The sequence below is a fragment of the Taudactylus pleione genome, unplaced genomic scaffold (genome assembly GCF_031769625.1).
Source record: "Taudactylus pleione unplaced genomic scaffold, aTauple2 ptg000105l, whole genome shotgun sequence".
Classification (NCBI taxonomy): Eukaryota; Metazoa; Chordata; class Amphibia; order Anura; family Myobatrachidae; genus Taudactylus; species Taudactylus pleione.
In genome coordinates, this window is record NW_028284507.1 from 11,772,987 (window position 1) to 11,786,400 (window position 13,414).

Sequence of the window (13,414 nt, forward strand, 5' to 3'; positions counted from 1 at the left end):
TCTGCCACTAGAAGAGCCTGTCAGCATGCTGCCATGACGAATCCCGCCTGTACACAGCCGGATTCGCGGGTCTGAGACGCGCGTTTCACTGTCGCTTCCTCAGTCAGATGCATGTGGACTGTGATACACAGGTGATCTTTAACCTGCATTGTGACCAATGGGAGAGCAGGTGCTGTGTGTTGCAGATGCAATACCCTTGTCAATAGGTCCAAGTGTTAACTCCCTCTATTGGTCCACAGCAACAGAAGGGAGTGAGTCATAGGAGGGGGGAGTGTTTGGGTTAGATGAAGCTCATAACGATCAGGCTAACAGGCTAAGGTGGAAAACCTGACTAGTAGCTAAAGTGTCTGTCTTGCAGCAAAAATAGTTATGCAAAAATGCTAATACCAAACATACAGATATATAAATAGTAGATATAAATAAGTGTGTATAAAGTGATTAGAATAAAGAAAATGATACCAAAATAAAAATAAATAAAAATAAAAATTAAAAATATTAAAAATAAATATAAAGATAATAAAAAAAAAATATAATAACAATAATAATAATAATAACAACAATAATAATGAGTAGATAATAAATAATTAATAAATATATGAATATGAATGGTGATGTGACGACAGTGATATATTCTAGAAAAGTGTATACAAATGTGAATACAGATTGTGTGCAGAAATACCTTGACATAAGTTGACATGAAGTATAAGGTAAATACCAAAAGGATATGTTGGATGTATAGAGTGATCAGGAATTAAGGTTATAAAATTGATGAAACATCAAAGTGATGAGATCATGGCTAAGATAATCAAATGAGAAGACAAATGAAAACAGTGTGGGGTAATGAGTATTCAATAATAATGCTGAGATATGTATTTATACATAGAGAATAAGTGTATGTGGAGATGGTGGGACTTATAAGCTCAAATTGTGCATAATTTATAGGCTAATTGCCCTATTTTTTTTTTTTTTTTAAAAGGTAATTCTCTGTCCCTTAAACCCTTAAATCTGAAATGCGGAGCTCCTTCTCCTGGTACCCCTTTACTCTTCACTTTTGAGATCCCTGATGAAAGAGTCAGTATGGTAGTAGACAATAAAATATATAACTCCCAGCATGATGACCATTGGCAGCCTGTAGGTGATGGGTACGGCTCACATGCAGATTTGACCATCCCTGATTTCATCGCTTCTCTTTAGTTCCTATTCCCCAATGATCACTTTAAACAAACAATACTTACTTATAACTAACAGATAAATGAGAGAAAGGAGCACGTGATATCACAAAGTGAGCTCTACAAGGCCAGATTAAGGGGGGGGGGCGACAGGGGCGGTCATCCCGGGGCCCACACACACGGAGGGGCCCTCACACAAGGTCGATGTGACTCTGCCAAGAACAGATGTCCAGCTGGACACCTGTTCCCGGCTCAGCAGTGGCTATTCTACCTAATGCATAGGCTTTCATATAGGGAGGAAAGGGACTGTCACCACACACTAGTGGATGCAGGGGGGGTTTCTGAGTACCTAGAAACCCCCCCTGACATACCAATTCCTCCCTACAGTGACTGGCTGCATCGGGTGTATGTTGTATATGTATAGTTATATTTAGGATCCCCATCCCCAAAGAAAATCCTGCGTTTGCCCATGTCTTCATGTGGCCGGGGGGGGCTAGGCTCCGTGTGGTGCTTTAAAGGGGAGTAGGCTCTGTGTGGCTTGGAGGGGGCCCCCACAATTTAGTTGCCCTGGGGCCCCCACAAGCCTTAATCTGGCCCTGGAGCTCTAGCTGTTTTGGTAGGGACACAGTGGACTAGCACACATGCGGCCTGATTTAGAGATGGACGCTAATGCAATCGCAGCTGGGATTTCACATGGAAGGCAGCTGCGAAAACATGCTAGTGTTTCCTGCTACCTTCTCATATCCATCCGACAATGTGCATCAACGTAAACATCGGCAACATCGACGCAGATCAGGCAGACACACAGCTTGTAAGTCAAGTGGGACCTGCCTCAAATACTGCAGATCTCCTGGCACGCAGAGTGCTCTCATGCTGCGAATGAAATCGCAATGGCTAATTTATGCATGAAACTGCGTTTAAATGGTCAGACATGCCTGCGTTTGCCTGACCACCCCCCATTATCTCCCTCAAACGCTGAGTACCTGTCACTCACTGTGCGAAAGGATCCTCTGTGCGAGCGCAATGGCATAACAAGCGCTGCGCGTGTGCGGAATGGCAAACAATTGCTCGATCTGAGTAAATATCGGCATTGCGTAGATTTATGAATCAGGCCCACACGCTCCTATTATTAATAACGTTGCAGCCCTGAAAAGTAACATTCCTTATTTTCGCTTATCACAATTCACTAAGGAACGGTCACCGACTCTGATAAGAGCACTTCTTGGTGACGAGTAAGAAGTACAATTATAGATACAACTTCCGGGTTCGGACCTGGCCACACAACTGTGCATGCACATCCATCCAGCCACGCATGTGCACCGCAGAACAATTGCAATGGGCATCACTTCCAGAGAGCCAGAGGCGGATTGTAAGATCAATCTCCCGCTGGGCTTCTCCACTGAGGTAAGCGGACTAACGCCATCTTCAGCTTTCCGGAGCTTGTAAAAAAACCCGCTACAATGCTGTTGCCATAGCAAACAATGGGGGCGGCTGCTGCCGATATCTCCTGCTTTCTATTAAATATCAGGGTTACTTCCGCCTTAAACATGTGGAAACAGAGGTTTCTGCATGTTTGAAGGACAGAGGGCCTGATTCAGAGCCGGACGCTCTGACAAGAGCGCTCGCACTGAATCAGGGCCCTCCTACCTAAAATTGGAGCGGCCTCCTGGCCGCTCGCATAGCTGTGGGTGACCACCCACAGCTTATGCGAGCGGCCAAAAAGATGGTCGCGATGGTCAAGACCATCGCGACCATCGGGCTTGCGACGAGACCCTGCGGTAGGGTCTCGCTGCCGCAAGCCCAGGAGTGCTTTTGGCTCTATCAGAGCCAAAAGCACTCCCACTGACATCACTAGTGATGTCAGTGGGGCCGGCAGCAACGCCCCCGGCACGCCCACCAAAGGTCATTCACCATCGACAGCATGCCCCCTTTGGTGCGAGACCCATAGCGACGTCGTGCGCATGCGCACTAGGGCACCATCGACCCGCTTGCGAGTCCTCAGCGCTCGCGAGCGGGTCTGAATCAGACCCAGAATTCAGTTGATAAGTAGGAACCACAGTGATTAAAGGTAAAATTAAAGTTAACCTGGGACATTAGATTTATAACATTGACAAGACAATCTATATAATAAAGCAGACAGCTGATAGAAATGATGTCATGGTGGCGCATAATGCAATGGGTGCTCCCACACGCCACTGTTATTGCACACAGCCCAGAGACCACATATAGTAGCAGCGTCTGCTGTAACCTAGACGAAGGTCAACACAGATGCACGGCTAGGTGGAACGAAAGGCAGAACGCCAGGGAGAGGACAAAAAGAGGATCCGAGGAGGGGAAAAATAAAAGTGACATAAAAATAAAACCACAAAAAAAAAAAAACAAATATAGGTAACTCTAGTATCCTATATTTAAGGTAGTGGCGGATCTTACCTAGGGGCTGTGAGGCTGCAGCCCCCCAGTAATATCTGCCACTTCAGTGAGCCAGTGCAGTCCGTGACTGCACTGGCTTCACTGTGACTGGAGGTGACTTCCCATTGGAAGTGCCACCTGCCAGTCACGTTGAAGACAAGCAGCCCCAGGGCGTGGTGTCTCCTCCCCCTGGGACTGCCAGTCTGGGCTGCGATCACCAGAGAGCTCTCTGTCATTCGGGCAGCCCTACAGGGCCTACAGGGCTTCTTGGGGCTGCAAACAATGCAGCCCCTAGAAGCTGGTATTAAGCTTGTGCATGCGCTGCGCCCCCACCGCTCATGCGCATGCGCCGGTCCCAACGCCTGCTAGATTCACTGAGCAGGTGCCAGGACCCAGGCCAGCAGCAGCCCTCAGGTAAGAGGGCAGGAGCCGCTGCTGGCATCATAAAAATGCAATTTTAAGAAATGAATTAGTCCATAATCAGGCAATAACACTTCTTTATGTGATATGCGTCATTTTAGTCCCATTGTAGTCTCCCATAATCTTAGGGGTTGTGAAACTACATGGACCAGACAGAATGAGTGTTATGAATTGTGAAAAAAAATAAAAGTAGTGTACTATGGGCCTGATTAATTACAGATCGCTATTGCGATTACGCACACGCAGGTCTTCTTCGAAAATATACTAATAAATGCAATTGCAAAGCCGTCGCACAGCCAGCAGAGAGACGCCCACTACCGCTATCTCACATCCGTAATACCTTGCAGTCATGCGTCTACATCGGGAACATCGAGTAACATCGGCCCCTCACGCACAATTACAACAGGTCTGATCTTACTCAGAAATTGCTAACCTTGTCTAATGCAGTGAGTACACAAGCTGCGTATGCCGTCGCAGTGGCTAATTTATACACGGCCATGCAACGGCGTTCAGACAGACAGGCACGCCTGCGTTTCTCTGACCACTCCCCTAAACACTGACGTCCCGTCCCTTGATCTGCGATGGCTTTGTATCTGCATAGGTGATCGCAATGCCAACTCATGCACGCGCACTGCGATGCATACACATGCGCAGTACGCGCCATCGGCTGATCTGCATTCGCTGTTGCAGTTGCGATCCGTAATGAATCAGGCCCTATGTCAAGTAAAAATAGAGCCATAACATTAGTGGCTAGTTAGCGGAAAGGTTTATGTGAAATGCAGTGATCCTGAACCGAGCTGTCATTGTGCATCGCATCCTGTGCTCGTTCTTAAGCCCCGGTGAAGTCGCTGAATGTAACAGCAGGAGGTGAAGTAGGTAAAGACATGAATATTGTAGCTTTCTGGTAAGGGCAATCAAAATATAGTCCCTGATTAGATAATTAACTCTGACATTTCCCAAGGTCACCTTTGTAAATTAGGCAAATGTTCCTGCCTTACATAGCATTACTTTGCATCTGTCAGTGGGGGAGAAGATCACAGAAATTAGAGTCAGATACTTTCTTCTAAAGCAGAGGTTCTCAAACGCGGTCCTCAGGGCTAGCCAACAGTTCAGGTATTAGAGATAGCAAAAAAAAAGAGAAAGTTTAGCGCTTAGCCTAAATTAGTTTGATGAGTCAATTAAAACATTGTATTTATAGCACAAGCATCAGAAAATATACAAAATGCACATCTAAATAAACCAATAGAACAGGGTCACAAATACAAATATATATGTATGAATAATGCAATAATCAGCATAGGTGTATGGAGATGGATTAGGGCCCTGATTCAGACCCGCCCACGGCCGCTGGCCACTCGCTGGGTTTTGTGGGCGTTTTTATTTTTCATTTTTTCTCCAGCCACTCGCAAAGCTGTGGGAGACCACCCACAGCTTGTGCGAGCGGCCAGGAGACCATCGCGATAATCACGACCATCTGCCTTGCGGCGAAACCCTATGGTAGCGTCTAAGCTGCGGCAAGGCCGAGTGGTCTTTCTGCTCTAATAGAGCAGGAAGTCCACTACTGACATCAGTAGTGATGTCAGTTAGACCTCCCAACAAACGCCAGGTGTTCCTAAGGGAACGCCTGCGTTTGTCCAGCCACTTCCCTACCCGCCCACAAAACGAAGTGAGCTGTCACCATCGACAGCCGCCCCGTCTTGTTGTGAGCCCCGTAGCGACTGAACTTCAGTCACTCAGCGGGCTCGCGCACGCCGGACGCGGCGCATGCGCAGTCCAGAAACATCGGGATGCTTGCTGTGAAAGACTTCTCCTAAATGGGGATAGAACTCGCAGGGAGAGCAGTTACCGCAACCGCTGTCCCTGCGAGTTCCCAGTAGTACATTGCCGGGATATTTTTATTAAAAATTCAAATATCCCCGGTGAGTTGAACCGTTGATAATCACGGCAGTACCGCAATTATTAATACATAGACCCCTAAGTCCCGTAGGTTTCAATCAGATTTTTCCTCATCTGTTAAAAAACACGTGGGTTTCATACAGGGACACAGTAATATTTACTGGTTGCAACAATGTAGTCATAAACAAAATGTTGATTGTTCAAAAAAGGCACACTTCAATGCAGATAATAAATAGGAAGGTGATCCTGTGTCCTTTTAATCGCTTGTTAACCTTGTTCCAATCAAAGAATAGATATGACCAGTATATGCAAACAATATTTACCAATCTTATATACAGTAGTAGACTGGTGACTGACATAGTTCAGAGCATTTCGTGGTTCACACTAGCATTGGCAGTGTCCCCAATCTGGTACAGATTGCAAGCTTGTAATATATTTTGTTTACTGTGTGCTGGTGAATGTGCAAATGTTCTTTCAGCTGAATGTTGCATTGTGTCACATTAGCTGTTTACCTTCATCCGCATATTGTCCTTCTGTTGGCAGTGAAGGGGTTAAGAGCATTTGGGAAAGCAGAAGAGTTCCCGGCTCTCAATCATTACTTGTTTCATGGTCGCTCAGCCACCTGGGAGGATGTGAATAGTATAGTTATGCTAATTTATGGTAAACACATCATCATGATTAAAGCAATTTGTTTCTTCAATATAGAGGCGCAATGGTCACAAATGAGCCATTGACATGGGAATGATTATAATAATTTCACATATACTTTGTGTAATTACAAGTATGATGACCTGTATGCACATGTATGATAGGTACCAGGCAGATTGTATTGGTATTGTCAATCAAATCAATAATTCATTCTCTGGTAAGGCTTGTGTTAGTCTTAAAAATTGCACCCATAACGTCTGAGCTTGGCATCAGGTACCTGAACCGAAGTGATAGCAATAGAGTAGGTACTGCGCTGTATGTATGTACTGGATTTATGGGGTACCAGGCTCTACATACCATTCACCAATGATAGCAAGATTTCTTTGTGAAAAAAGTAATACTGTATACTGTATATTTTGTTCCAAGTATTTATCTGTACTAAATAAACATGCTTCTCTGCTTTTATCTATGTGAAAGGCCCTCGCAGTCCAGTATGTATAAATACACACATTGCAATATGAGGAGCACCTACTGTAGTTTGAAAAACTTTTTTCAAACTGATTTGTGAAACAGGCACAATGTCATCAAATTGTATTTAATTTTAGGCTAATTACATTGTACAGTAGTACTACTGCAAGTAATCCTCCATCACCTTTACCCTCCTTACCTCCATTCTGTAGATCTGTCTACCGTACCCCTTTCCTCCGCACTTTGAGTTTCCGGGAAAGAGAGTTTATTTGGGAGTAGGCAGTAAATTAAATTTCAGAGTTCCAGAGTGATAATTATTGTCTCTGAGACTGGGAATAAATCAGCCAGTAGGTGTTCACCGATGCAGGTCAAGTGCTTTTATGCAGTTCACAGATCTTCTTGAATTCTAATATCTGTAATCATTTACAGTAGGGGTACATTATAGTACCCTGGGTTTATTAATGAACACTGACATCAGAAATCAATGGTTATAAGTGATCACATCTAAACTTGCTTATACAGAAATTATTTACAGGAGTTCAGACCAGGAGTTCAGCAACCAATCAGATTCTACTAAACATGTTTCTAGCACCTTTTAGAACATGGGTGGGGATCCTTTTTTCTTCCGAGGGCCATTTTGATATATATAGCATTATTTGCGGGCCCGATGCAGGTCACGCCCCCTCCGATTGATGTCACACAGGGCGGGGCCACAATTGCCGGTGATTACAGCAATACGGGGAGCTTAAGGGCAGCGATGTGACCGTTGAAGAGTCCTAAGGACGCTCCAGGCAGCACTGCTGCATAGATTCTGGCTGCAGGGTGCCATTCTAGGCACCCTGCTAGCTAAATGAGGCTAACAGAAAAAAGTTCAGAGGGCCAGACCAAATGATTCCGAGGGCCTTGTATACAGCCCCCGGGTAGGAGGTTCCCCATCCCTGTTCCAGAAGATAATAGCTAGAATCTGTTTAGTTACTATCAGTGGCGTAACTAGGGTCTTTGGAGCCCAGGGCAAGTTTAAGATTAGCGCCCCCCACATACAGAAAAGTATGGGTGTGTCACATACCAGAAGGGGCATGCCACCCATTCCTTGTCACTCTGGGTACATTCCTTTCCATTCCATATGCACCTTACCTATATGGTGGTTTCTTACAATGTGGAGCCTCTGAAGAAATACATCCTCCCTGGAACGACGACGTCTTCAGTCGGTATTCAATATTCATGTTGGTCACATCGTCCAGAAGATGCCTTGTGTAGGAATATTAATAAGGTCATCATCATACAACAGCGGTTCTACCAGACTCGTGCTGTGTAACTTCCTTTCCCCTGCATCATCTCTTAGCCACACCATCATCTCCATCCCTGCGTCGTCTCTAAGCCACACCATCAACTCCCCCCTGCTTCATCTCTCAGCACGCCATCATCTCCCCCCTGCACCGTCTCTCAGCCACAACTTCGCCTTCCCCATCGTCGCCTCTCAGAACACCATCATCTTCCCCCTGCGTCAACTCTCAGCACACCATCTCCCCCTCTCCCCCCTGCTTCAACTTTCAGCCACACCATCACCCCCCTGCATCGTCTCTCAGCACACCATCACCTCCCCCCTGTCAGGACTTCGACTACTTCAGTACATAAAGATAAACTACACTTGCCAAAGTTCCATTGTAGTCGTTGGAGGATCTATCCTGGTTGCTGGCATTCATCACATGCAGTGTGCAGAGAGTTAAAGTGATCATCTGTTTCTTAGGTGTCGTCAGGTTGTTGGATTCATTGATTGCTTATTATTCCAAACCTGATTCTATTTGGGTTACATGTTCTGAACTTCCTATGGATCACAGACCTCTAGTATAAAGCCTGTTACTAACTATGCCTCATTGTCTGTGCAACGTTACTTTCAGGTCTTCCTTAGACTCCTGCCAGATCCCTGCTGTGCCTTGTGTATGCTGTGGACCTCGCTACAGTCCTGCTCGTGTTCCGGTTCAAGTTCTGATACAGGTTATCAGCTGCACTACAGAGCTCAGCAATGCCATTGTCTTTCCGTTGTTTTCCTGCTCTATTACTGCTATTCCATTCTACGCTACACTATTGAATTCACTTGTTATAATTGACTCGTACGGACATTGGGGTTACTTCTTCTACAGTTGTCAACTGCACTGTTACAGTCTATCCTCATTGGAACCCCATCACAACGCAGGGCTCAACCCTGCTCCGGACCTTCATCCTGCCGCAGGGCTCAACCCTGCTCCGAACCTTCATCCTGCCGCAGGGCTCAACCCTGCTCCGGACTTTCATCACGCTGCAGGGCTCAACCCTGCTCCGGACCTTCATCACATCGAAGGGCTCAACCATGTTCTGGACCCTCATCACGTCTCAGGGCTCAACACTGTTCCGGACCCTCATCACGTCTCAGGGCTCAACCACGTTCCGGACCCTCATAACATCTCAGGGCTCAACACAGTTCTGGACCCTCATCACGTCTCAGGGCTCAACCCTGTTCCAGATCTTCATTACGTCTCAGGGCTTAATCTCATTCCGGATCTTCATTACATCTCAGGGCTCAATCCAGTTCCGGACCTCTGTCACGATACAGGGCTCAACCCTGTTATTGACCTCCATTCTATCCTGAGGCTCTAGCCTCGTGTTGGACTCGGGGTTTCACCCCACACCAGTTCAGTGTGTACTTCGAACTTTGTTTCTTACAGGGGCATACCCCTGCACCTGTTAGTGCATGTCATGAACTTTATGTTGTTGAGATTTAATGTGGAACTTTGCCATACAGTTTTTGTTCTTGAATAAATTCTATATGTACTTTTATTTTGTGCTAGTGATATTTCATGAAAAGGTCATTCCTAAAACCACCTCAGTTCATACTACCCCGTAAGCCTGACTCTTCCCAGGAGTCTCAAGTGTCCCTGGCGTCAACTCTCAACACACCATCATCTCTCTCCTACGTCATCTCTTGGGACACCATCACCTCCCCCCTTGTATCAACTCTCAGCCACACCATTACGACCCTCCCTGCATCAACCCTCAGCACACCATCATCTCCCTACTGCATCGTCTCTCAGCCACACCATCACCCCGCGCGTCATCCCTCAACACACCATCACCTCCCTGCGTCGTCTCAATACACCATCACCTCCCCCCGCATCATCTCTCAGCACACCGTCACCTCCACCTCCTGCGTCGTCTCTCAGTCACACAATCAGCTCTCCCCCGCGTTGTCTCTCAGCACACAGACACACACTGACACAGATACACTTGCACACACACACTGACACACACAATGGCACATATATTTATATATAAATATATATACACACACCCACTGACACATATATACACACACTGACACATAAACACTGTCACATACAGACACTGACACAGACACATATATACACACACTGACATACACACACACACACATACACATTGACACATATACACACACTGACACACATATATATATATTTATATACACACACTCTGACACATATACACACACTGACACACATACACTGACACATACACATATATACACACACTGAAACATACACTGACACATATATACACACACTGACACATATACACACACGCGACAGCTTAGCCATCCAGCCGCCGACACCCCCCTGCGGCAGCTTAGCCATCCACCGGAAACCCCCCCTTGCCCAAATAACTCACCTGTGGGAGAGGGAGAACGCCGGGGAAGGAACATTCACTCCAAGTCCTCATCAGGCGCAGATGGTGGGCAGGCAGCTCTAGTCCAGGAAGAAGACTGCCTAGGAGGGTCTGTGCACTTCCACTGGAGCTCCCCCTACAGGCAGCACCAGGCTACCAGGCACACATGCCAGCTTTTTAAAGCAGAGACAGGACACAATGGTGGTGGAGAAGGGGGTGGGAGAGCGGGTGTGCGGGTACGATGCCTTGGCGACAGCTCCCCCCTCTGTAGGGCTTGCCACGGCGCCCAGGGCACAAGCCCCGCTCGACCGACCCCCCCCCCCCTCTAGTTACACCACTGGTTTCTATGGGCAACATCTCCAATTCTAAAAACTCTCACTTTAGTAAATATACTCCATACTGTCCCAACATCAGTTGTAAGATGGCGGGGCTGGCGGAGACACGGTCAAACATTGAGGTGCGTAGTGTGATCAGATTTATACATCTAAACGGCACATTAGCAGCTGAAATTCATCGCCAACTTATCGAGGTGTACAGTGATAACGTCATGTCACAGAAACCAGTTTGGGTTTGTGCACTGCTTTTGGCAGGACAATTGTTCAAGATGAGCAGCGATCCGGCCGGCCAGGCACATCCACCACAGATGAGAATTTGTGCTGCATTGAAGGTCTGATTCAGGAGGACAGACTCATTCAAGTTAGTGATATTGCTGTTGAACTTAACATCTCAGTGGGTACTGTGCACAAAATCATTCATGAGCAACTGGGGTACAGGAAAAAGTGTTCACACTGGGTACCTAATCCAATCCCAGAAGTTCACAAAACCAATAGGATGGGATTGTCTCTTATGCACTTGACACGGTACCATGAGGAGGGAGTGCAGTTCCCTCAGGTTATTACGGGCAATGAAGCGTGGGTGCATTATGTGACACCAGAGACAAAGCAAGCATCCATGACATGGAAACACACATCGTCCCTACCTTCAAAGAAATTCAAAATAACTTCATCTGCAAAGAAGGTCATGGCGACTGTGTTTTGGAACCACAATGGCTTGCTTTTTGTTGATTTCCTTACCAAGGGAAATACTGTGAATACTGTCCGCTATTGTGACACATTTAGCAGGTTGCTGGGCAATTCCTCTAAAACAACCTTGGTTGCTGCAAAAAGGCTTTCTATTGATGCATGTTAATGCCAGACCACACTCAGACAAACGCACACGTGAGCTATTAGAGCCCAACCATTGTGAGGTACTGGACCATCCTCCCTACAGACCTGACCAGGCACCAAGTGATTTCCATCTTGTATAACCATTGAAGAAGCACCTGGGTGGAAAGCAATTCACAACTGATGGTGAAGTTCAGCAAGCCGTATAAAACATGGAGCTGTCCAAAAGTCTTTTATACACAATCCCGATTATGCCTAATCCAACTTCAGTTGTTCTTTCTTGTATGGCGACCGGAAATATTACTTCTTTCCTATGTACTCTATCAACATAATGAGCCCCCTCCTATAGCATACCTGTAGATAGCACTCACCGAAAGCAAATAAATACCATTCCCTGAAAGTTTTTATTAATATTCAGGTCATGCACACTTCCAAACACACAGGTTTCACACTCTGATATATCGACACATAGAATAGGACTCACCTCTACACTCCTTGTAACGTTCACCAAAAGGTTTCATTAGGGATGTAGCCAAACTGGAGTAACCTTTTCATTTCACCAATATGACGCTCCTTTTGCAGTTGATAATTTTAGGGGAAGGGGCCCTGGACTGCACACCCTAGCTCTTTCTAATGGGATGTGCTACTTAGCTGAGACTTAATACTACAACATAGAAAAAAGAAAGAGACCAGATGCACCAAACAACCATTAATAATACATCATATACAAGGTTTCTGGCATAAATTTGGCCAAAGTTATGAGCTTACCCACCAACGTCAAGGTAACCTCATTGGGTAAGTCCCTAACAGTTATGGGGGTTCATGTCTGGGGCGTGGGGTACCCCCAAACCATCCCAGCCAAACCATCCCAGGGCATCACACAAAATAAAATAAAAAATGTGTGAAAATGTAATGTAATTAAAAAACAAACATAGAGTGATATAAAGTGTTAAAAATAAGTGTTAAGTGGTGATGCCCCAAATAAGTCCAGCCAGAGTAGTTCTGTAGTAGTCCTGCCTTGCCGTCACTTGGCCAAATTTGCAAACGCTGGGAGCGAGTGTACGCATTAAAAACAGCAGTGGGTGGGTGGAGTGCACAAGGATGAGCCCGCTATGTGTGGTTCTTAATATAGCTGGCTTGTGGGCTAGAGGTTAGGTGATCGCTTTGCAACAGTGCTTGTCCCGGGTTCGAGCCCTGGAAAAGAATAATTTATTTTTGGCGCTGTCCCAGACTTAGACACTGTAGTGATGATATTGATTAAAATAAACCTCCTTCTGAGAACCTTGTATCTCTTCCAGAATGCTGCCTGTGCAATATCTAATTCCATTTTGACTTAAACTCACAATTTCAAGATCCCTAAAACCTCTACATGAGATCTGTTATCGATGGTATTATTTCTTACCTGCAAAATAATTTTTGTGACCAAGTAAGCCCTGACCATGGTGGAAGCTGAGTTGGGCAGACCAGCAAACAAGGACTCATGAACCATAGTCAGTGAGGAAAAAAGAGCTTAATCAACTGTTTCTACTACAGATGGTATATTTTTTACATTGAACTTCAATG

At 45.8% G+C, this 13,414-nt stretch overlaps 1 protein-coding gene across 2 annotated transcripts in view; it reads left to right on the top strand.

Moving 5' to 3' along the window:
• LOC148525572 (tetraspanin-15-like) overlaps positions 1-13,414 on the top strand; it is a 240,495-nt gene that overhangs the window by 218,662 nt on the left and 8,419 nt on the right. The gene's annotated exons all lie outside the window — the stretch shown is intronic.